At 38.2% G+C, this 22,210-nt stretch overlaps 1 protein-coding gene across 4 annotated transcripts in view; it reads right to left on the reverse strand.

The window, feature by feature from the left end:
* The window catches only part of LOC105507783 (chromosome unknown open reading frame, human C2orf88), a 121,386-nt gene that overhangs the window by 53,714 nt on the left and 45,462 nt on the right, over positions 1-22,210 (reverse strand). The window contains exon 1 of one of the 4 annotated variants that reach the window (XM_011936447.1): positions 7,297-7,409. The exons of 2 other annotated variants lie outside the window; for them this stretch is intronic. The gene's annotated coding sequence lies outside the window, so the exon portion shown is untranslated. Of the gene's footprint in view, positions 1-7,296; positions 7,410-22,210 lie in introns of those variants that run through there. One more of the 4 variants, XM_011936450.1, reaches the window with a different exon arrangement.

The raw sequence follows: 22,210 nt of genomic DNA on the forward strand, positions 1-22,210 counted from the left end.
AGAGAGAAAGAGAATCATGAGTTTCTTAATAACAGAAATACATTCTGAGAAATGTATTATTATGAGATTTAGTCATTGTGTGAACTCACAGAGTGTACCTACACAAACCTAGTTAGAAACTTAGGCTGTAAGATATAGCCTATTGCTCCTAGGCTACAAACCTGTACCACATGTTACTGTACTGAATACCAGAGGCATTTGTAATACTATCTAAGTATGTGTGTATCTAAACATAGAAAAGGTACGGTAAAAATATGGTATTATAATCTTATGGGATGGCCATAGTATATGCAGTCGGTCGTTGACCAAAACATTGTTATGCAGTACATGACCGTATATTAGATAGACAGTATCTGTGCTAATATGATAGTTGTACAATCAATTGCAATGTTTTTGTTCATAAAGCAAAAAAATTAGAACACAAGTATCTGGCAGTAGGGAACTGGTTGTATAAATCACAGTATATCTGCATCTGCAAAAAAGCAAAAGGAAGAGTTCTATCTACTACTGACTTGGAAACATCTCCGGAACAAGGTCTCACTTTGTCACCTGATCTCTGCTTACTGCAACCTCCACCTCCTGGGCTCAAGTGATTCATCCGTGTCAGCCTCCTGAGTAGCTGGGACTACAGATATGGGCTACCAGGTCTGGCTAATTTTTAAACTTTTTTAGTGGAGATGAGGTCTCATTATATTGCCCAGGCTGGTCTTGAACTCCTGGGCTCAAGCAATCCTCCCATCTTAGCCTCTCAAAGTGCTGGAATGGATTACAGATGTGAACCACCATGCCCAGCCTTTCCAGAAAAATTTTTTTTTTTTTGAGACAGAGTTTCACTCTTGTTGTCCAGGCTGGAGTGCAATGGAGTGATCTCAGTTCACTGCACCCTCCATCTCCCGGGTTCAAGTGATTCTCCTGCCTCAGCCTCCCAAGTAGCTGGGATTACAGGGGTGTGCCACCATGCTTAGCTAATTTTTGTATTTTTAGTAGAGATGGGGTTTTACCATGTTGGTCAGGCTGGTCTCGAACTCCTGACCTCAGGTGATCTGCCCACCTCACCGTCCCAAAGTTCTGGGTTTACAGGCATGAGCCACCACTCCCCGCCCAGAATAAATTTTTATGTTAAAACAAAAGCAAAGAATAAAATAGTGTATATTCTAGACTACTTTTATATAAGACCTTTTATATAAGACAGGAGGGAAAAGGATGCATTTATATTTGCATAAAGAAATACTGGAAGGATAAAAAATACATGAATACAAACGTTAAATTATAGCAACTAGAGAGAAAAAGGGTGGAAAGGCAAATATTGGAATGAGATTCCTGTGTGGTTTTTTTTTAACATATTTTTATATTTGAATCAAATAATTAAAATGAATAAAATAGAATATTTTCTTAGAATTTGGTGCCAAGTTTTAGAGCAAAGATATCTGAATAAACTTCAGCAAAGTAATGTGGTTTAGATTACAATACAGGGAAATTGCCAGTTGTTTACAGCCAATTTGCCAACTTTTTATTAGAGTACTGTATTTTTTAGTGAGACTTAAGAACTCAAAAAATCTTGAAGAAATCCTTTATGTCAGACACTGAGAACACAATAATATGGATAGAAGTTCTTGCTCTCAAACAGTTCAAATCAGGGAGACAAAAACATAAACATATGATTGTAAGGCACAAGAACACCAAGAGCTATACACAAGGTGTAATGTGACTAACTACTCTCATTTGCCAAGGAAGGCTTCCTAGAAGAGATGAGAGCCAAGCTAGATCTACAGGATGACTAGGAGCTTGAAGGTGATCCTGGAAAGGGGGGACATTTCAAGCACAAGGAACGGCATGTGCCATGGTGTTTAAGGAACTATAAAGTTCAGGGTTGATTTTTTTTTTTCTCCCTACAGGATAAAGTTTGACAGGAATAATACAGGGTGGTTTCAGGAGAATAAAAACACTCCAGGCAGCAGTTTTACATGACTAGAGACTATGGGCTGATAAAACCCTGAAAAACAAGGTGTGGACCAAGCTGGCTAAGACTGACTGGACCCAACATGGCACTGGATTTGACCTAGGTTTCACAAATAGGACCTTATTATATGCTCATTAACATACTAAATCACACACCCCTGCCCCCCAGTGCCATGACAGTTCTAAGAACATCCATATTTAGTATAAAAATGGGTGGCATTGCAGTTCCCAGAAATCTCCACCTTTTTCCAGGAATTTTCATGAATATTCCACCCCTTGGTTAAGGAAACACATAAAGGTAGCAGCCCCAAACCCCCTTGTGGGTGACTCTCTGGAGTACACCCACATCCCTTTTATTGAGGGTGTACCTTTCCCTTTGCAATTAATCTGTGTAACCTTCACTATTTTCTGACTTGTCCTTGAATTCATTCTTGCGATGGTGTCAAGAGCCTGCACAGTGCCTGCAGTCAAGGTCCTACCAGCATTTGGGGACCTCCCCCAGCCCACTGGTATCAAAAGTACCAGTTTGTTAGCCTCAAAGCAACCCTTCACAACTTGGCTTTCTTTTCACCTCATTTCTTACCACTGTGGAGGCCTACAAGTTTACTGGCATATAAGATTTCACAGATAGGGAAGCCTGTGGTCCAGGGAAGCTCCAAAGAGTGGCCCCTTGGAATTGTGGATGTCAAGGAGTTCTGAAGTGGGAACACTGGCGAGCTAATCAAAGTGTGGTGGCAAGAAGTTGGGTAGAGAGCAAAACTGTGACCCAGGTACATTATACCTCATAAATATTGGAAAGCAAGGCCCATGTGAATATAACTTCATTTACCAAGCAAGTATTGTGTTCCAAGCACTGTCCTCAGAGATATTTTAATTGCATAAATGATATTACACCTTTACTTAAAATCATTGCTTCTCATGACATTTTAAATGGAAGTAATGAAACTGTGCCACAAAGAGTTAAAGAAGCCCATAACCTAAAAGAAATTCTTGAGTTTGCAGGATGGCAGATAAGAGAAACAACTTGCTGAAACACTGAAATTCCCTCCACTTGTAAGATAATGAAGCCGGCTGAAATCAGTTGGAACCAATATGACCGATTGGAGTCTGCACAGAACAAGCCTGCTGACATCACAACCTGAATTTCCACTGCATGTTTCATGCTAACTCGCTCTTGAATATGCACATGGGACCCATGAAGTAGCATGAAGAGGTAACTGCACATGCCTGAGGACTTTCCCCACCTCACCTTTCCTTCCGCCAATCACCTGCTAATCCCAGAATCCTCCCACTAAACCTTTTTAAATAAAATTACTGCCTTAAAGTCAGCATGAGGAGAAAGATTTGAGCTTGACTTGTGTCTCTTGTGAGTCAATTTGCAATATAAAGCTTTTCTCAAAAACCAGGTATCATATTATTGGCTTCTAGCACATTGGGTAGCAAGCCCCCTTTACTCAACAACAGTAAAACTCCTTTGATATGGTTTGGCTGTGTCCCCACCCAAGTGTGATCTTGCATTGTAGTTCCCATAATCCCCACATGTCATGGGAGAGACTCCATGGGAGGTAACTGAATCATGGGGGTGGTTACTCCCATGCTGCTGTTTTCTTGATAGTGAATGAGTTCTCATGAGATCTGATGGTTTTACAAGGGGTTTTCCCCTCTTTGCTCAGCAGTGCTCCTTGCTGCCACCATATGAAGAAGGATGTGCTTGCTTCTTCCACCATGATTGTAAGTTTCCTGAGGCCTCCCCAGCCCTGCAGAATCGTGAGCCGATTAAACCTCTTTTCTTTATAAATTACCCAGTCTCAGGTATTTCTTCACAGCAGTGTGAGAAGAGACTAATATAGTAAACTGGTACCAGTAGAGTGGGGTGCTGCTATAAGGATACCTAAAAATGTGGAAGCGACTTTGCAACTGTGTAACAGGCAGAGGTTGGAACAATTTGGAGGGTTCCAAAGAAGACAGGAAAATAAGGAAAAGTTTGGAGCTTCCCAGGGACTTGGAAGGCTCAGAAGACAGGAAGATGTGGGAATGTTTGGAACTTCCTAGAGACTTACTGAATGGCCTTGACCAAAATACTGATAGTGATATAGACAATGAAGTCCAGGCTGAGGTGGTCTCAGAGGGAGATAAGAAACTTGTTGGGAATTGGAGTAAAGGTCACACTTGCTATGCCTTAGCAAACAGACAGGTGGCATTTTGCCCCTGCCCTAGAGATCTGCAGAACATTGAACTTGGGAGAGATGATGTAGGGTATCTGGCAGAAGAAGTTTCTAAGTGGCAAAGTGTTCAAAAAGAAGCAGAGCATAAAAATTTGGAAAATTTGCAAGCTGAAAATGTGATAGAAAAGAAAAACACATTTTCTGGGCAGAAATTTAAGCCCGTTGCAGAAATTTGCATAAGTAATGAGGAGCCAAATGTTAATCCCCAAGACAATGGGAAAAATGTCTCCAGGCTATGTCAGAGACCTTCACAGCAGCCTCTCCCATCACAGGCCTGGAGGCCCAGGAGGAAAAAATAGTTTCATGGGCCAGCTCCAGGGCTTCCCTGCTGTATGCAGCCTCAGGACTTGGTGCCCTGTGTCATAGCCATGGCTAAAAGGGGCCAAGGTACAGTTTGGCCTTGGCTTCATAGAGTGCAAGCTCCAAGCCTCGGCAGCTTCCACATGGTGTTGAGCCTGCAGGTGCACAGAAGTCAAGGACTGAGGTTTGGGAACCTCTGCCTAGATTTCAGAAGATGCCTGGATGTCCAAATAGAAGTGTGCTGCAGGAATGGAGCCCTTGTGGAGAACCTCTGCTAGGGCAGTGCAGAAGGGAAATGTGGCATGGGAGCCCACACTGAGATCCCACTGGGGCACTTCCTAGTGGAGCTGTGAGGGGTCCTCTAGACCCCAGAATGGTAGATCCACAGATAGCTTGCACTGTGCACCTGGAAAAACCACAGACACCCAACAGCAGCCCATGAAAGCAGCCAGGAGGGGGCTATACCCTGCAAAGCCACAGGGGTAGAGCTACCCAAGACAATGGGAATCCACCTCTTATATCAGTGTGACCCAGAGGACATGGAATCAAAGGAGATCATTGTAGAGCTTTAAGATCTGACTGACCCACTGGATTTCAGACTTGCGTGGGGTCTGTAGCCCCTTTGTTTTGGCCAATTTCTCCCATTTTGGATAGGTGTACTTACCCAATGCCTGTACCTCCATAGTATCTAGGAAGTAACTAGCTTGCTTTTGATTTTACAGGCTCATAGATGGAAGGGACTCGCCTTGTCTCAGATGAGACTTTGGACTTGGACATTTGGGTTAATGATAGAATGAGTTAAGATATTGGGGGACTGTTAGGAAGGCATGATTGTGTCTTGAAATGTGACAACATGAGATTTGGGAGGGGCTGGGGGTGGAATGATATGGTTTGGGTGTCTCCACCCAAATGTCATCTTGAATTGTAGTTCCCATAACCTCCACATGTTGTGGGAGGTAACTGAATCATGGGGGTGGTTACCTCTATGTTGCTGTTTTTGTGATAGTGAGTTTTCATGAGATCTGATGGTTTTATAAGGGGCTTTTCCCTCTTTGCTTGGCACAACTCCTTGCTGCCACCATGCAAAGAACAATGTGTTTGCTTCCTCTTCTGCCATGATTGTAGGTGTCCTGAGGCCTCCCAGCCCTGAAGAACTGTGAGTCAATTAAACCTCTTTCCTTTATGAATTACTCAGCCTCAGGTATTTCTTCACAGCAGTGTGAGAATGGACTAACATAGCCTTCATATTCAGGTCCCATAAATTCTGCCCCAGCCTACGTCTCTGACTGCACTCTGTAACACCTCTCCCTTTCATAATGGCCTTTTTTCAGTATCTAGAAAGTGCCAAGCTGCCTTATGTCTGTAATGCCCTCTATCCTTTGCTCCTTTGCCTAAATCCTACTTATCCTTCTATTGTAACTTTAAATGCCACCTCCTAACCAAGCCTTTCTCCTAACCAGCTCACCACCATCTAAATTTTACTTCCAATTAAACACTTGATATACTTTCTTTCATATCAGATTTTGTCATTGTGGTTATGTATTTACTTGTTTAAAGAAGATTTTATTCCCCTCATGAAACTACAAGCTTCATGAGAGTAGGAATTATTTGTTTTGTTGAGTACTTTAAAAAGTGCCTGGCACATAGTAATCCACAAAGGCTTGTGAAAAGAATGTATAAATTTAATCCTCGTAACAACTTTGCCAAATGATATTGTTATCCTTCTTTTCAGATGTGGAAATTGAGGCTCAGAAAGGTTAATATCTCCAAATAAGGGTCTATATCCAAATCCTATGCTCTTAAGTCGTATATTGTCTCCCAAATGAAGAGAGGCTTCTCGTGAAACTGGCCTAGAAGTGGCATAGGGAGCTAAAGATGGTAAAACCTATCTCTTGGCTTTGGCTTATGAGGTATGGACAAAGAACAGCCTCTGTTGGAGGGAACTGAAAATGAAGTAAGGTCCTTGCGGTTCCAATTTTAAAAGATGTGATGGAGTGCCCTGTAAAAAGGTTGAGGGCACAGAGAAAGTGAGTTTACAGATAAATAGGAATGAGTTTGGAGACTGGACAGCTGTAAGAAAATGAGCAAGGAGAGTGGATGAGACTTCTTGGCAGCCATGGGGATAAAAGGATGAATGCATGGCTGACTGAATGCAAGTGTACACTTAAGTATTTAGTGACTGTGTGAACAAGAAGCTTGGACAGAATTAGAGGAGCTGAACTGCCTAGGAGCATCAGGAAGTACTCAAACAGTATTAGGCTATAGTACTTACTGTATACTCCTTCAATTTTTGTGAGCACTATTCTCCCTGGAGGGACTTCTACTCCACTAATGTGGCCCATCTGCTCCTCATCAAGTTCTGGCATAACCTCTAGTTACTCTACCATCTACTGCTTCACTTCTGTTAACTGAGCTCTATCCTGCTGCAAGGGTCAGGGGCAAGAAAATAAATCATGATCAGTAGGGAAAGTAGTAACTACACAAAGAAGGCCAGGAGTGAATTTTTCAGAGGATGAGTTAAAAGTTTCTGAAGGATGTTTCATACCACCTCTTACACTCTCAGTAGTAGGTAGAAACCTGGGTGTAGTCCTAGACCACTTAAGAATGTGCTAGAGTTTAGGCCTAAAAGGAATGGACATCAATGGTTTTTAAAAACATGAAAGTACCCAACTTCAGACATATATTCCATTATAGTTAAAAAGCTGTATAGTTTTTACATTCAGAGATGGGTAGAAAGTGAGGGTTTAGTGTGTCAGTCACTAAAAAGCAAAATATTTAGTACTGCCTTAAGAGTTGCTAAGAAAAACTGTACCTTACAACTGGAATCCAAATAATCCAAAACAGATGTAAAGTATGTAGAAATAGGCTGATAGCTCCTGAATGATAACAACAGCTGGCTCCCAGCCACTCTGCCTAGAAACAGTTGCTAGGCAGCACGAGATTTGCTCACAAATGCACTTTTCACCCAATAATCAGTATTATAACACACATGCCACTCTCCAGTTTTTCTGCTCCTGTGTAGTTTAAAGGCAAAAGACTCTGGTAAATGTTATTCATGAAGGCTAATGGTCTCAGGGACAGTAAACCAGGCTAGGCTATTTCCTGCACAAAAAGATGAAGACCTTTGTCTTCTAGGTCTAGGAGTGCTTTAGAAAAGTCTGAAAGCTACATATTTAATTTGTTCTTAATTTATTTCAGGCTGAGTATAAATGGTATCCAGGGACCAGGATAATGAAATAATAGAGCTGAAACTTACTCTCTTTCAAGTTCTTTTTGGTTCACAAAAAGCCAATACTGCAAACCATTTCATTTAAATTCATTTAAAACATATTTAGGTAGACACAATTTGAGAATTTGAACTATACAAAGGAAACAAAGATATAATCATTCCAGAATTTTAAAGTTTTCCTTTGTTTTATATTTTCTTACTGCTCATCAAAAATTTGAAGTTCAAATTTTTATAGATTCAACCATTTTCCGCACAAAATTGACATTGTTAGGATAAAGCAAAGCTGGATTGCCTAGCTTATTGATGATATGGATGACATAATATGACAATTTGAAAGTTTGATGCTAGTAATGTGCTCAATAATACAAAAAATAAAAGGTAAACGTATGATTGTCCCTGTTCTGAATGAAGTGCATTCTGCTACATCAACACATTTACTGGAAGTACTACCTTCAACACTTCCAAAAGCAATCTTTTCCTCAAAGGAGCTTTTACTATATTCCCATTTTTGCCAAAAGCACCTGGTCCTTCAGACTTAAAATCTTAGAGTCATAATTGCTTCCTGCACTACGTATTCTCCAAAATCTAATAACCAAATCTTGGTTCTTATCCCTTTTACTTTCTCTTCTACTAACCCATTCCATCTACTAATGCTTTTCTGTGTTTACTTTATTCTATTTGCCAGAAAAGAATACAATTTCTCTGTTTCTCATAGTTAAATGTGGGAGATTGGTCAGAGTGGTGGGAGAAACTATAGGGAAAGGAGCAGGCCTTCTGAAAGGTCAGAAGGCTCTGGCTCTGCATGGCTTTGGGGGAGAATAGCTGAAGGCAGCTGTTCCCTGACCCTGAGGCAGAGGGCAAGAAGTAGGTACAAGGAAGTGTAGGGGAATTTATCTGAAACAGGCTTGTTTACTTATGTTGTCCAGAAACCAACCTTTGATCATCTGCGTGCCTGACTGCTCCCTGAAAGTGGGAACAATAATGTTAATTACCTGCAGATTGTGTTTGCTCCAGGCTTTTGGCATTATGTCTGTGCTGAATGAAGCAAGCAGCTCCAGCTTATGCAGACTACTCACTCTTAGGCTGCTAGTGCTGGGCAGTCCCCTAGCTGCTCTTACACTTCATACCTGTGTCTGAGTACTCCTTTCATCCGTTGCTTGGCCAGGGTCTGTGGGATGGACCTGGCAGTTAAAACTAACATTTTTAAGTTTGGAATTAAGATGATTCAATCTTAGCCCCTTAGCTGCCTAACAAACTTTCTGATTCTAGCCACTCTATCCCTTCCTCAAAATTCCTGGCACATAGTAGACACCCATATATTTATTTGTTCACATGTAGTAGATACCCATATATTTACTTGTTCCTTAGAAGGAATACACCAAATAAATACATCGTTGTCTACTACATGCCAGGAATTTTTGTTTCACCTGGAATGCCCCTAATGCTTTTTTTTCTAATCAGTCTCAAATTTAGTTATCCCATAAAACTATTCCAAATTCCCACTTTCTCCACGGCACTTTCCTCACTCCTTCAAACTCATACTAACGATGAAAATGCCCCAACTAGTATCTTTCAAGTAAATTGGCATCTTTATGTGTTCTAGAATGCTAGTCAATCAAGAATCTTAAATTATGAAGAGTTTATGTTTGTATAGTGCTTACTCTGTACCAAGCAGTAATCTACATACTTCACATCTATTACATATAAATATCATAACTTCTTGAAATAGATACTATTATAATCCCTATTTTTCAAATGAGGAAATTGGAGCATGGAGATGCTATATGATCTGCCCAAGGTCACACAATAAGCAGTAGAGCTGGGACTCAAACTCAGACAACACTGGTTTCAGAACCCATGCTCTAAACCAATAATCCTTATTATTAATGAGTTCCTTCCAGTTTTAAAATTTCTACACATTATTTGGCCAACCCCATCATTTGACTGAAGAGAAACCAAGGAGGAGAGAGATTCAGTGACCTGGCAAAAGTTGCATAACACAGAATTTTTCAAAATTTAGTGTGCATATAAATCACGCAGAGATCTTTAAAAATGCATATTCTAATTGAATAGGTATAGGATGAAGGCTGAGATTCTACATTTCAAACAAGCTCCCACATGATACTGATTTTACAAACCATGTTCCACACCTTGAGTAGCAAGAACAAAGGGAAATGCTAGCTGAGACTGGAACTCAGTTCTGATTTACAGCATCCAGTGCATCTAGCATAGTAGGTAGGAGGAAGAAAATGTGACTGAGAAGTTACTGAGAAAAAATCTACCTCATTTTCAATCACCCTAAATTTATTCATGCCAAAATAGATAACAAATTCACCTTTTAGTAATCCAAATACTAAACATAAAAAAGTTGTTTAAAATGTTTTTGATTATTAAAGTAGTGACAAATGAATAGTAAATAAGATGCCTTCAATGAAGACCCTGTTAAAATTTTAAATCCTGAAATTTCCTGAAATTTAAATGATCCCATAGCTTTGAAGAGTTATAATATCAATAATTCTCCTTATAGGAATATATCATAATAAATACTCCAAATAAAGAAAAATATTTATGCACACTGATACTTATCACTGTTCATAATCACTTATAAACAACTGTAAGGCAACTTCAGTATTTAACAATATAGAATAGTAATACAGAAAGATGCACCCTTGGGAAAACATAGATTAACAAAATAGATCAAATTTAACTTAACAGAAGGATAAATTAAAACACACACATTTAAAGTTAACTTCCCTCCAGAGACTTAAATAACCATTGGCGATCTGGGAATAGGAAATAAGATTCTTATTTTTAAATCCATCCCTATTTCACTATGCCTTTTAAAATTTAAGAATTTTCTAAAAATATTAAAGGTTTTATTACTGGCTTCTGTGTAAATAATTATAAGATGTAATGGTTATAATAACCTTATGACATTAAGTATTAAACTAAAAGGTACCCATGTTACAAATACATTTTTAAATCATTCAACACCTTTGATAATAAATAAATTTATTACCAAATAAAGGTATTACATAAATACGTTTTTAAGAGCATTTAATAAAATACCAATAATTTATAAACTTAAACCAACCAGTTCTATGTTAATCTTTTCTCAATTTGTATAGTTTATTTTAAAGCTATATCCCACAAAGCATCATTTAATAAAACTATTGCATCCCTGGTCCCAGGATTAACATCAATTTCTAGCAGGGTTCACCTTTAACAGTAGTATTTTATATTTTCAATGAACAAGACCCCATATAAGTTCAGACACCTTTCCTATGTACCATGTCTTCTAATTCTGTTTTTAGTTCATGGGTTTCATTTGTACACTCTCACTAACCAGTCCTAATACTACAACTATTTTTTAAAAATTGACAAAAATTATATCTATTTATGGTGTACAACATGATTTTTTGAAGTATGTATACATTGTGGAATGGCTAAATTAAGCTAATTAACATATGTATTACCTCATGTATTTGCGATGAAAACACTTAAAATCTACTCTCTAAGCAAATTTCAAGTATATAATGCATTTTATTAAATACAATCACCATAATGTACAAGAAATCTCTTGAATTTATTTCTCACAACTGAAATTTTGTGTCCTTGACCAACAATTCCCCAATATCCACTTTCTACAAACCCAGACCCAGGCAGCCACCATTCTGCTCTCTGCTTCTATGAGTTCAACTATCCTAGAGTCCACATTTAAGTGAGATCATGTGGTTTTTGTGTTTCTGTGCCTGGCTTATTTCACTTAACATAGTATCTTCAAGGTTTATCCATGTGATTGCAAATGGAAAGACTATCTTCTTTTTTTAAGGCTGAATAGCATCCATTCATCTGTTGATGGACACTTAGGTTGAATCCACATCTTGGTTATTGTGAACAGTGCTCAATGAACATAGGGGTGCAGATATCCCACCAACATACTTTCCTTTGCTGGATCATATGGTAGATCTATTTTTTGAGGAACCTTCATGCTGCTTTTCATGCTAACTTACATTCCCAGGAACAGTATGTAACATTTCCCTTACCTTCCACACTTACTCATCTTTTTGATAATAGCCATCCTGATAGGTGTCAGGTGGTATCTTATTAGAGTTTTAATTTTAATTTCCCTGATGATTAATGATGTTGAGCTTTTTTTTTTTTCATATACCTGTTTGGTCATTTATATGTCTGTTTTGAGAAATATCTATTCAGGTTCGTTTGCCTTTTTTTTTTTTTTTTTTTTTTGAGATGGAGTTTCACTCTGTCACCCAGGCTGGAGTGCAGTGTTGTGGTCTTGGCTTACTGCAAGCTCCACCTCCTGGGTTCATGCTATTCTCCTGCCTCAGCCTCCTGAGTAGCTGGGACTGCAGGTGCCCGCCACCATGCCCAGCTAATTTTTTTTTTGTATTTTTAGTAGAGATGGGGTTTCACCGTGTTAGCCAGGATGGTCTCGATCTCCTGACCTCGTGATCTGCCCACCTTGGCCTCCCAAAGTGCTGGGATTACAGGCCTTTTGCACATTTTTTAATTGGCTTATTTGCTTTCTTGCTATTGAATTGTTTGAGTTGCTTATATATTTTAGATATTGACCCCTTATCAGATGCATGATTTGCAAATATTTTCACCCATTCTGTAAGTTATCTTTTCACTCTGCTGATTATTTCCTTTATGTGCAAAGCTTTTTAGTTTGATGTAACCTCATTTGTCTATTTTTGCTTTTGTTGCCTGTGCTTTTGGGGTCATCTCCAAAAAAATCATCCCCCAAAGCAATGTCGTAGAGCTTTTCCCCTGTGTTTTTTCGTAGTAGTTTTACAGTTTCAGATCTTATGTTTAAGTGTGTTTCATCTATTTTGAGTTGATTTTTTATATGGTGTGATCTAAGGGTCTGATTTCATTCTTCTGCATGTGGATATTCAGTTTTCCCTACACTATTTATTGAAGAGATTGTTCTTTCTCCCACTGTGTATGCTTGACATCTTTGTCAAAAATAAATTAACTGTAAAGGTGTGGATTTATTTCTGGGCTCTCTATTCTGTGTCTGTTTTTAATGTCAGTACCATGCTGTTTTGATTACTGTAGCCTTGTATTATATTTTGAAATCAGACAGTGTGATGCCTCCAGCTTTGTTCTTTTTGCTCAAGATTGCATTAGCTCTTCAGGGTCTTTTGTGGCTCCATACAAATGTTAGTATCATTTTTTCTATTTCTGTGAAAATTGTCATTGGAATATTGATAGGGATTATGTTGAACCTGTAGATCACTTTGTAATATGCACATTTAACAACATTAGTTCTCCTAATCCATGAACACAAGATATCTTTCTGTGTCTTCAATTTATTTCATAATGTTTTATAGCTTTCAGTGTACAGATCTTTCACCTCTTTGATTAAATTTCTTGCTATTTTTTGGTAGCTACTGTAAACTGGTTTTCTGAATTTTCTTCAGATAGCTCATTGTTAGTATACAGAAATGCTATAATTTTTTATATGTTGATTCTGTATCCTGCAAAATAACTTAATTTATTTTTTAGCACAAATTTTTTTTTTGGTGGAGTCTTTAAGGTTTTCTATATGTGAGACTGTTGTGATATAGAAAAAACCCGAGTGTTTTTCCTACTCTCTACTTTCACACAGTCACTCAACACCTCTGACGTCAGATGTGTGGATATTTTTTTTCCTCTACATACCAAGCATTTTTCTGGCAGATTCTGTGGCAGACACCAGCTCTAATTCAGTTTAATTCTGATACTGTCCCACAGGAGATAGTATCAGATCCCACAGGTTAAGGGTTTGATCCTACAAGACTGCCCCAACTTCAGATGCCGACTGCAAACCCCAGGCTGTGGCCTGATCAGCTGGCTATAAATTGGAGTTCCAATGACTCCCACCTTGAATTCTATTAATTTGCTGGAGCAGCTCACAGAACTTGGGGAAACACTGTATTTACCTCCACTCATTTATTATAAAGAAAGGATAAAAGAGCCAGATGGAAGAGATGCATAAGGTAAGGTATGTGGGAAGGCACATGGAGCTCCCATACCCTCTCAAGTCACTTCACCCTCCAGGAACCTCCACTATCCATTCTGCTATCCAGAAGCAGTTCCCCAAACCCCATAGTTCAGGGATTTTTATGAAGGTTTCATCATGTATGTATAATCAATTATTAACTCCATTTCCAGCCTCTCTTCCCTTTCCTGATAATGGGGAATACAGGAGTGAAAGCTCCAATCTTATAACTATGGCTTAGTCTTTCTGGTGACCACTGCCCATCTAGGAGCCCACTAAGAGTTGTCCCATTAGAACAAAAGATGCTCCTATCACCCTGGAAACTACAAGGGATATTTAGGATTGCTGTGTCAGGAACCAGGGTCAAAGACCAAATATTAGAACAAAAGATTCTCCTAGCATCCCTATCACTCAGGAAATTACAAGGATTTTAGGAGACTTGTTCCAGGGAATGGGGGCAGAGACTAATACATATATTTCTTATAATTTCACAGCCTTCACTCTGGTCTCTGGCCATGGACCCCTTACAGCAAAATGATCATATCTATCTGAGCGTTTATATTTAGTGTCACATTTATACAACAGATATAGCAAATACCTAACATTTCGAGAAGCCAGTGTAGGGTAGGGGTAGATTTAAAGAAACAATGAATTTTCCCTAAAAATCCATTATATACAATTTCATATTCTGGCACTAATTTGCTTATTCTCTTTCTCTGTTGATCTACCGCTGTTTGTACCTTACGATAAACTTGTGCAGAACTATTTAGCATGGGAATAAACTGATGGCTAGCTAGATCCAGGTCCTTCTCAAGCCAGTCATTTTCTATAGATATTATATCCTAAGGAGGCTTTACTTCAATCTCTCTGTACATTTGATCATCAATATGGTATTATCCTAAGACCTATTTACATGAGGTAGTTGAATCTTACCAACAACACCTATATTCCACCATACTGCAGGGGCAGCAGAAGAAAACCAGCATGATTTAGCTTTTTAAAATTTTTTTGCACTGCAACTACTGTATGTATCTATTTTTGCACTGCAACTACTGTATGTATCTACTGAATTAGAAACGTGCATCTAACTAAAATGATATGTTTGAATATGGCTGGCTTGATGAATGAAAGGTTTAGAATTTGATGTTCTCTGTCTCCAATGTGTCTTCCTCCTTATTTGTTCCCAACATCTAACTTTCAATTCTAGTATTAAAAAATTCCAGGTCAAGGCCTTTTCCCCAGTTAAAATTCAAATACCTTAGAGATACTAAGACCTAGTCATCAATTATTACATTCACTTTTTGAGAAATTGAGAAGGAATTCCAGTAGATGGGTGAGAAAAAAATATCTGGAATGAATGATAGAGTACTAGTTATAAAAACAGTTTATAAAATCTCTCTGTATGATCTGTGATAGGTCACTTAGCCTCCCCTGGTTTCAGTTTGTTCATCTGTAATATGAAAAAATTGAACTAGAAGTCTATTCCTGTTGTAACATACTACATCTTCAGGCCCCAAACTCAGCCCAGTTTACAAGAATGAGTAAGCATAGTAAAATAGAAGAGGGTCCCTGTAAACCAAGTAACCACAAGATAGAAAAACATCCTGGGCTGGATGGGAAGGGATCTCTTAAAAGGAGGAGAGGCACTCAGAAGAAGAAGAAGGACAGAGAAGGTTCACAGTCATACCTACAGCCAGTTCTCTTTAGAGATAGGTCTATCTTTGTGAGATTATTCATGTAGGTATTCTGAAGGTCCTGCTAGCTATAGGATCTTCTGATCATGGTGACTTACACAAGACTCGCATCTCTCTACCTCTCCACTTGTCTGGTTTGGTTACTTGCTAATATTATTACCTCTGTTTTCTTCTCTAACAGATACTGAACCCCACCAAGAAGAACATTAGACTATACTATGCCCACATTAATTACTTTCCCCCTCATCACCTTAGAAAATCCTTTCATTTTTCAGTATTGTGTGGACACCTGTGAGCTGGTTGTTTTGAAAAAGGAAAAACCCAACCAATTAAAATGGACTGCTCTATTAAAGAACATAACATGATCATGGCAGACGGCAAGTATTTATTTGTTTTTAAAAATAAGTATGTTGAGGGATGGGGGTGATTCTGACTATCAGATATTTTACAAAGATATTCAGAAAATCATTTATATTTTGTCTGTGAATAAATTTTAATTACATAAATAATTTATGGGTCCAATTTTCTAACTGAAATCTTCCAGCATAACTTTTCACGGTTGCAACCACACTTTTATAGAAAAAGTTTAGATGTAATCCAGACATCCACAAACAAGGAATTCAATTATGAGGCATCGGTAAATGGAGTGCTCTACAGCTATTAAAAAATGAGGCAGATGTACATGTACTGATTTGTACAGAAGCCAAATATATGCCAGTTGATGTACATGTACTGAATGCTAAGACACTGAAATATACGCCAGTTGTAGAACGTTATGTACAACCTAATTTCAATTGTGGTAAACACAGGTATACACATATAATGCTTAAGTCATATCATTAAAAATATTCCAGGTTCATAAACAGAGCTACCATATCTGGTAGGTGTTTTCTGAAGTGCGAGGAGACATCATTCATAGTCTTCTATGATAATCAATTGACTGGCATCCCCTCAAGGGGGATAGGCAACATGGAAATCCTATAAAGATACATAGCTCTTAAGTTTAGTAAGTCACCTTTAGATTGTTATACTATTAGGGACTTTTCTTCTTCATACATTTCTACATTGAGGGGTTTTGTTGTTTGTTTTGTTTTGTATAATATATATTACATCAGTTTTATGAATATATACACATGCAAAGAGGCATGTAAACAAACCAAAAATCTATAATGGCAAATCTAGGTAGGAGGAAAAGCAATGCAATTCATTGAAGATGTACATCATAAACATGTATTATCTCTGTGTTTAAAATATCCTGATTTAAATGGGGCTGCCCTGGGGCATATGACCAATCTTTGGCAGAACCAGCATTGGACTCCAGTGCCATTGCGCTCCCTCTCCTTCTCCGTTACAGTTCCTGTAGCATTTGCCCTTTGTCAAGACCACAGATCAGCTGAGTAGAGGTTGGCTGCCTTCTGTGCCTTCTGAATAGATTTCTGATTAATCCATCTCTAGCTCTAAACACTCTTGGTATTACCACGTCCAGATTCCCCGTAAAAATACCCTCTATATATTCCAAGCATTTTTAAGTTCTTTAGATGCATTGGTTTCTTTTTTGACCTCTCATTGGATTTTTACCAGTTTGATTAGATAGGGCGTGTGGACTCCCTAAATAATGCTCTCTAAGACTCCAATGAAAATTGCTATTTCACTTTCCTAAAGAGACATGAGCTCCATTAGAGGACAAAGACACAAATGCTATTTCATACTAAGAATCAGTTTCTTTCCCTATAATATATAGCTGTATTTCCACATTGAGTGCCACCCTCACATTTTTCCCCTCTGAGTGCCACCCCTACTGTTATTTCCTTATTACTTTATTAAATTGACTCACTTTATTTTGTATAAACTTATTTAAATTTTATATCTGTGAATTTGCAGGTTGATGTGTTTCATTATATTGTTTTATTATATATATTGGCTGTAAAAGTAAAACCTCCTTGAACCACATAAAACCATCTCAGGTACTATCAGCACCATATGTACCATGCTTTGGGAAACATTGTTTATGGTCATCTGGGACTGTTGGTGGAATGGCCAGAGAAGGGAGAAATAAAAAAGATAAGAAACAAAAATGATGTTGATATAAGTTTACAAAAATGTAACTCAATTTATAAAATAACTTCAGTGGTAGTAAACATTGCCTTCTTGGTATGGTTTGACTCAGATTTAGATTAACATATTATTCATGTTCTAATATAATACCTGAATATAATTTCCTCCTACAGATCTTGAGTGGCTAATAAACTTTATGGTGTTTTTTTACATATATTTTTATTTCATAGTAGTATAAAAGCTACATTTAGACAGCTTTAATATTTGCCACGTCTCTCAAATATGCACAAGTACTCAGCTTGTTCAGGATATATTATCCATAAATCCGTTATTCACTTCTCAATATCCCATTGACTTATAACTCTTGGTGGTCATTTGGGGATATGGGGTTAGAGGAGGAAAAACTCTGTGGGTGGAACTGGGCTTCCCAAGATCCTAGAAAGCTAGAGTCAGGACACCATTCACCGATATATGAGCATTCATTCTGCTTTTTCCTCTGAATAAGCTTTCTGCCAAGTTTGGCTTGAGAACTATAGTTCCAGATGTCTTATTTTCTTTTTTCCAGTAAGGGCACATATTGCTTAAATTCTTTCTAAATAGTAATTTACATCCCTGGTATAAAAAAAGTATAAGACAAAATTAAGCTTTCCAGATCTGCAAAGACTTACTTTGTGCAGCTATATATCCCTTAACAGTGCTATACCTTGTTTACAGCTCTATATCCCTCTTCGGGCACTCTGGTGGCCAAAGGAAGCTGCACTGAGATATGCTGAAGATGTGGCCAACTGGGTTCCACTAAGCTTGTCTGTCCTTAGCCAAATACATCAGAAACTTGAGGAGAGTGTGTGTGTATACCTTCTTTCCAAACATTTATAGTCTATTTAAACTTACAAAGTTAAGAGAAAGAGAGAGAACATGACAAGTCTTTTGATGTATTTTATTTATGCCTATCATTTAAGTAAAAATCATCTTCACTTTCTTGCCCCTCCCCAAATCTGTAATTTTGTGGGTCAAAATCTATTTGCTTTATCTTTTCTTACCTAAAGTCCTAATAATGTGCTCTGAAACAATTATGTATTCAAGACTTATTGTAGATAAGTAAATTAATCACCAACTGAAGATTTTATTTTTATAGAACATAAAATAGAACAGCATTTCTTACATTTCTTTTATATGTATTTAGAATGCCAGGTAAAGCTCTTTAAGACCTGAAAAATAAACTCTGTTGGTTTATCTCATGTGAGAGTCATGGCACTACTCAAGGATTAAGCTTTTTTCTTCTCAGGGATATTGTAAAGAATACTTTCAGATAACTATGCTATTTTATACATATTTACACAACACAATTTTCTGTTAAGAAAATTGTACCTACATAGTGATAATTTTTAGTGCACAATATACCTTCTTTTTTTTTTTTTTTTTTTTTGCGAGACAGAGTCTTGCTCTGTTGCCAGGCTGGAGTGCAGTGGCTCAATCTCAGCTCACTGCATCCTCTACCACCAGGATTCAAGCAATTTCCCTGCCTCAGCCTTCTGAGTAGCTGGGACTACAGGTGTGCTCTACCATGGCCGCCTAATTTTTTTATTTTAGGAGAAACAGGATTTCATCATGTTGGCCAGGATGGTCTCAATCTTCTGAACTCATGATCTGATCACCTTGGCCTCCCAAAGTGCTGGGATTACAGGTGTGAGCCACTGTGCCTAGCCTATACCCTCATTTTTGATACATTATGAGATAATTAATAAATCTGAATTATTAAAACATTATTGTTTTTAAAAAGGTTTTAAGGGTCATTAAAAGTATCTCATGCCATGCATTTTTTATAGCTTTATATAAGTAATCTGTTGAAAATCTATACCTCTGGGAATTGCCATGCTGTTTTATTAATTTGCCTCCTCCTTCCAAAACCTAATTAAGTATGGTGGGGAAGCATTTATTTTTTTTCCTTTCAGTATTACATTCATGACTCTATAGAAAGGCATTTTGCTCCATTAACTTTTATTTCACTAGAAACTGCCTTTAGAGTGCCATGTTATCCACCATGATCTTTGTATGACAGATTTCCCAACAAAGATCCCAGACTGTTTCTCATAGATGGAGTTGTAGGAAAAGAGAAAGCACTTCAGACAATTCACTATTCCAGCATTGATTTTTGTATTGATTACAGAGTGGCTGATTTCTTGGTTTGCCTCATTTAGATCAAATCCAAAATCAAGTGAAAAAATCTGTACTTTGTAGAAAGCTGTTCTAAAGATCAATGGAGATCCAAAACAGTTTCATTAGAATGACACTGGATATAATCTCTGAATTACGCACAGGGCATCTGTATCAGCGTTCTCCACTGAGACAGAACCAACAGGACATAGACACAGTCATGTACCACATAACTACGTTTCAATCAACAACGAACTGTATATATGAGGTTCCCATATGATTATCTGCAGCTGAAACATTCCTATCACCTAGGGATGTCATTGCAGCCATGTTAATGTCATAGTACAATGCACTACTCACATGTTTGTGGTGTTGCTGGTGTAAACAAACTTACTGCACTGACTTTTCATCATTACTTTAGAGTGTATTCCTTATACTTCCAAAAAAAAAGAAGTTAATTGTAAAACAGCCTCCGAAAGGTCCTTCAGGAGGTATTCCAGAAGCAGGCATGTTGTCAGAGGAGATGGCAGCTCCATGTGTGTTACTGCCTCTCAAAACCTTCCAGGAGGACAACATACGGAGGTGGAAACAATGATATGATATTGATGATTCTGACCCTGTGTAGCCTAGGCTAATGTGTGTGTTTTTGTCTTAGTTTTTAACAAAAAAGTTTAAAAGTAAAAAATAAAAAGTTTAAAATATAGAAGAAAAGTTTATAGAGTAAGGGCATAAAGAAAAAATATTTTTGTACAGATTTATAATGTGTTTATGTTTTAGCTAAGAATTATTACAAAAGAGTAGAAAAATCTTTAAAAATTAAAAAGGTTTTATAAAGTAAGAAAGTTACAGTAAGCTAAGAGACAGGGTCTCTGCCACCCAGGATAGAGTGCAGTGGTTTGATCACAGCATACTGCAGCCTTGAAATGCTAGGCTCAAGTGATCCTCCCATCTCAGACTTCTGAGTAGCTGGGGCTACAGGTGTGCATGACCATGCCTGCCTAATTTTCTTATTTATTGTAGAGATAGGGTTTTACCATGTTGCCCAGGCCGGTCTTGCACTCCTGCCATTTTAAAATCTTTTATACTGTAGTTTTAAAGTATCTTTTCTATATTTAGATATACACATACTTACCACTGCATTACAGTTGCCTATAGCATTTGGTACAGTAACATGGTGTACAGGTTTGTAGACTAGAAGTTATAGGGTATACCATATAGCCTAGGTGTGCAGTAGGCTACACCCTCTAGGTTTGTGTAAGTATACTCTGTCAGGTTTGCAAAGCAATGAAACTGCCTAACAATGCATTTCTCAGAACATACATCTGTTGTTAGGTGACACATGACTGCATAGATATGACAGGGGACTTATCAGGGGAATTGGCTCACACTGTTATGGTGGTTAAGGAGTCCCATGACAGGCCATCTGCAATTTGGAGACCCTGAGATGCCGGTAGCATGGCTCATAGTCTGAAAGCCTCAGAACCAGGGCAGCCGATCGTATAACTCTCAGTATGAGGCAGAAGACCTAAGAATCAGGGAGACTGCTGGTGTAAATCCTTGAGTCCAAAGGACTTGAGTCCAGAAATCCATGGAGTTCTGTTGTCCAAGGTAGGAGATTAGTGTATCCCAGCTCCAGGAAATAGATCAATACATTCATCATTTCTGTTTTTGTTCTCATGAGGTCCCCAGCTGATTGGATGGTGGCCACTCACATTGAGGGTGGATCTTCTCCACCTACATGCACTCAGACTCACATGCTAATTTCCTCTGAAAACACCCTCTTAGACACAACCAAAAATAATGCTTTACCAGGTTGCTAGATTTTTCTTAATCCAGGTTAGTTGGCTCCTAAAATTAGCCATCACAGCATCATTTCACTGACAGGGGTGGGCTTTCTGTACAATTTACTGTGGTAAGTCTTGCAATCCTGAGCTATCAGCGAAGCTATGGATTCACATCTTCCAAACTTAGAAGCATATACATTTGAGATAATTTGACATTTTCTGAAAATGCACTTAAATTAAATGTGGAAGATCTGAAGTGAAGAAAGAATTTAAAAGCTAATAATATTATCTTTTGATAATCCTTATGAAAGCACAGGACTGATTTTACAGTACACAGAATAACCAACCTTCACACCTAAATATCAAGCTTTGCCAGGGAAAAAGATTTGGAAGGAGGAAACAAACAAATCACAGGTAGTTTTGCAGGTAAAATAAAATTATATAAAGGAAAGTTAATATAAGCTAAGTAAAAATCAGAGTGCTAAGGAGCAAGGATGATTTGACAATAAAAATCAAGAAACAGGGGGGCACCTAAGATGGCCGAATAGGAACAGCTCCAGCCTCCAACTCCCAGCGTGAGCGACACAGAAGACGGGTGATTTCTGCATTTTTCAACTGAGGTACCGGGTTCATCTCACTGGGGTGTGTCAGACAGTCGGTGCTGGTCAGTGGGTGCAGCCCAACCAGCAAGAGCTGAAGCAGGGCAAGGCATCGCCTCACCTGGGAAGCGCAAGGGGGAAGGGAATTCCTTTTCCTAGCCAAGGGAAACTGAGACACACAACACCTGGAAAATTGGGTAACTC

Source organism: Colobus angolensis, unplaced genomic scaffold (genome assembly GCF_000951035.1).
Source record: "Colobus angolensis palliatus isolate OR3802 unplaced genomic scaffold, Cang.pa_1.0 Scaffold153, whole genome shotgun sequence".
NCBI lineage: Eukaryota > Metazoa > Chordata > Mammalia > Primates > Cercopithecidae > Colobus > Colobus angolensis.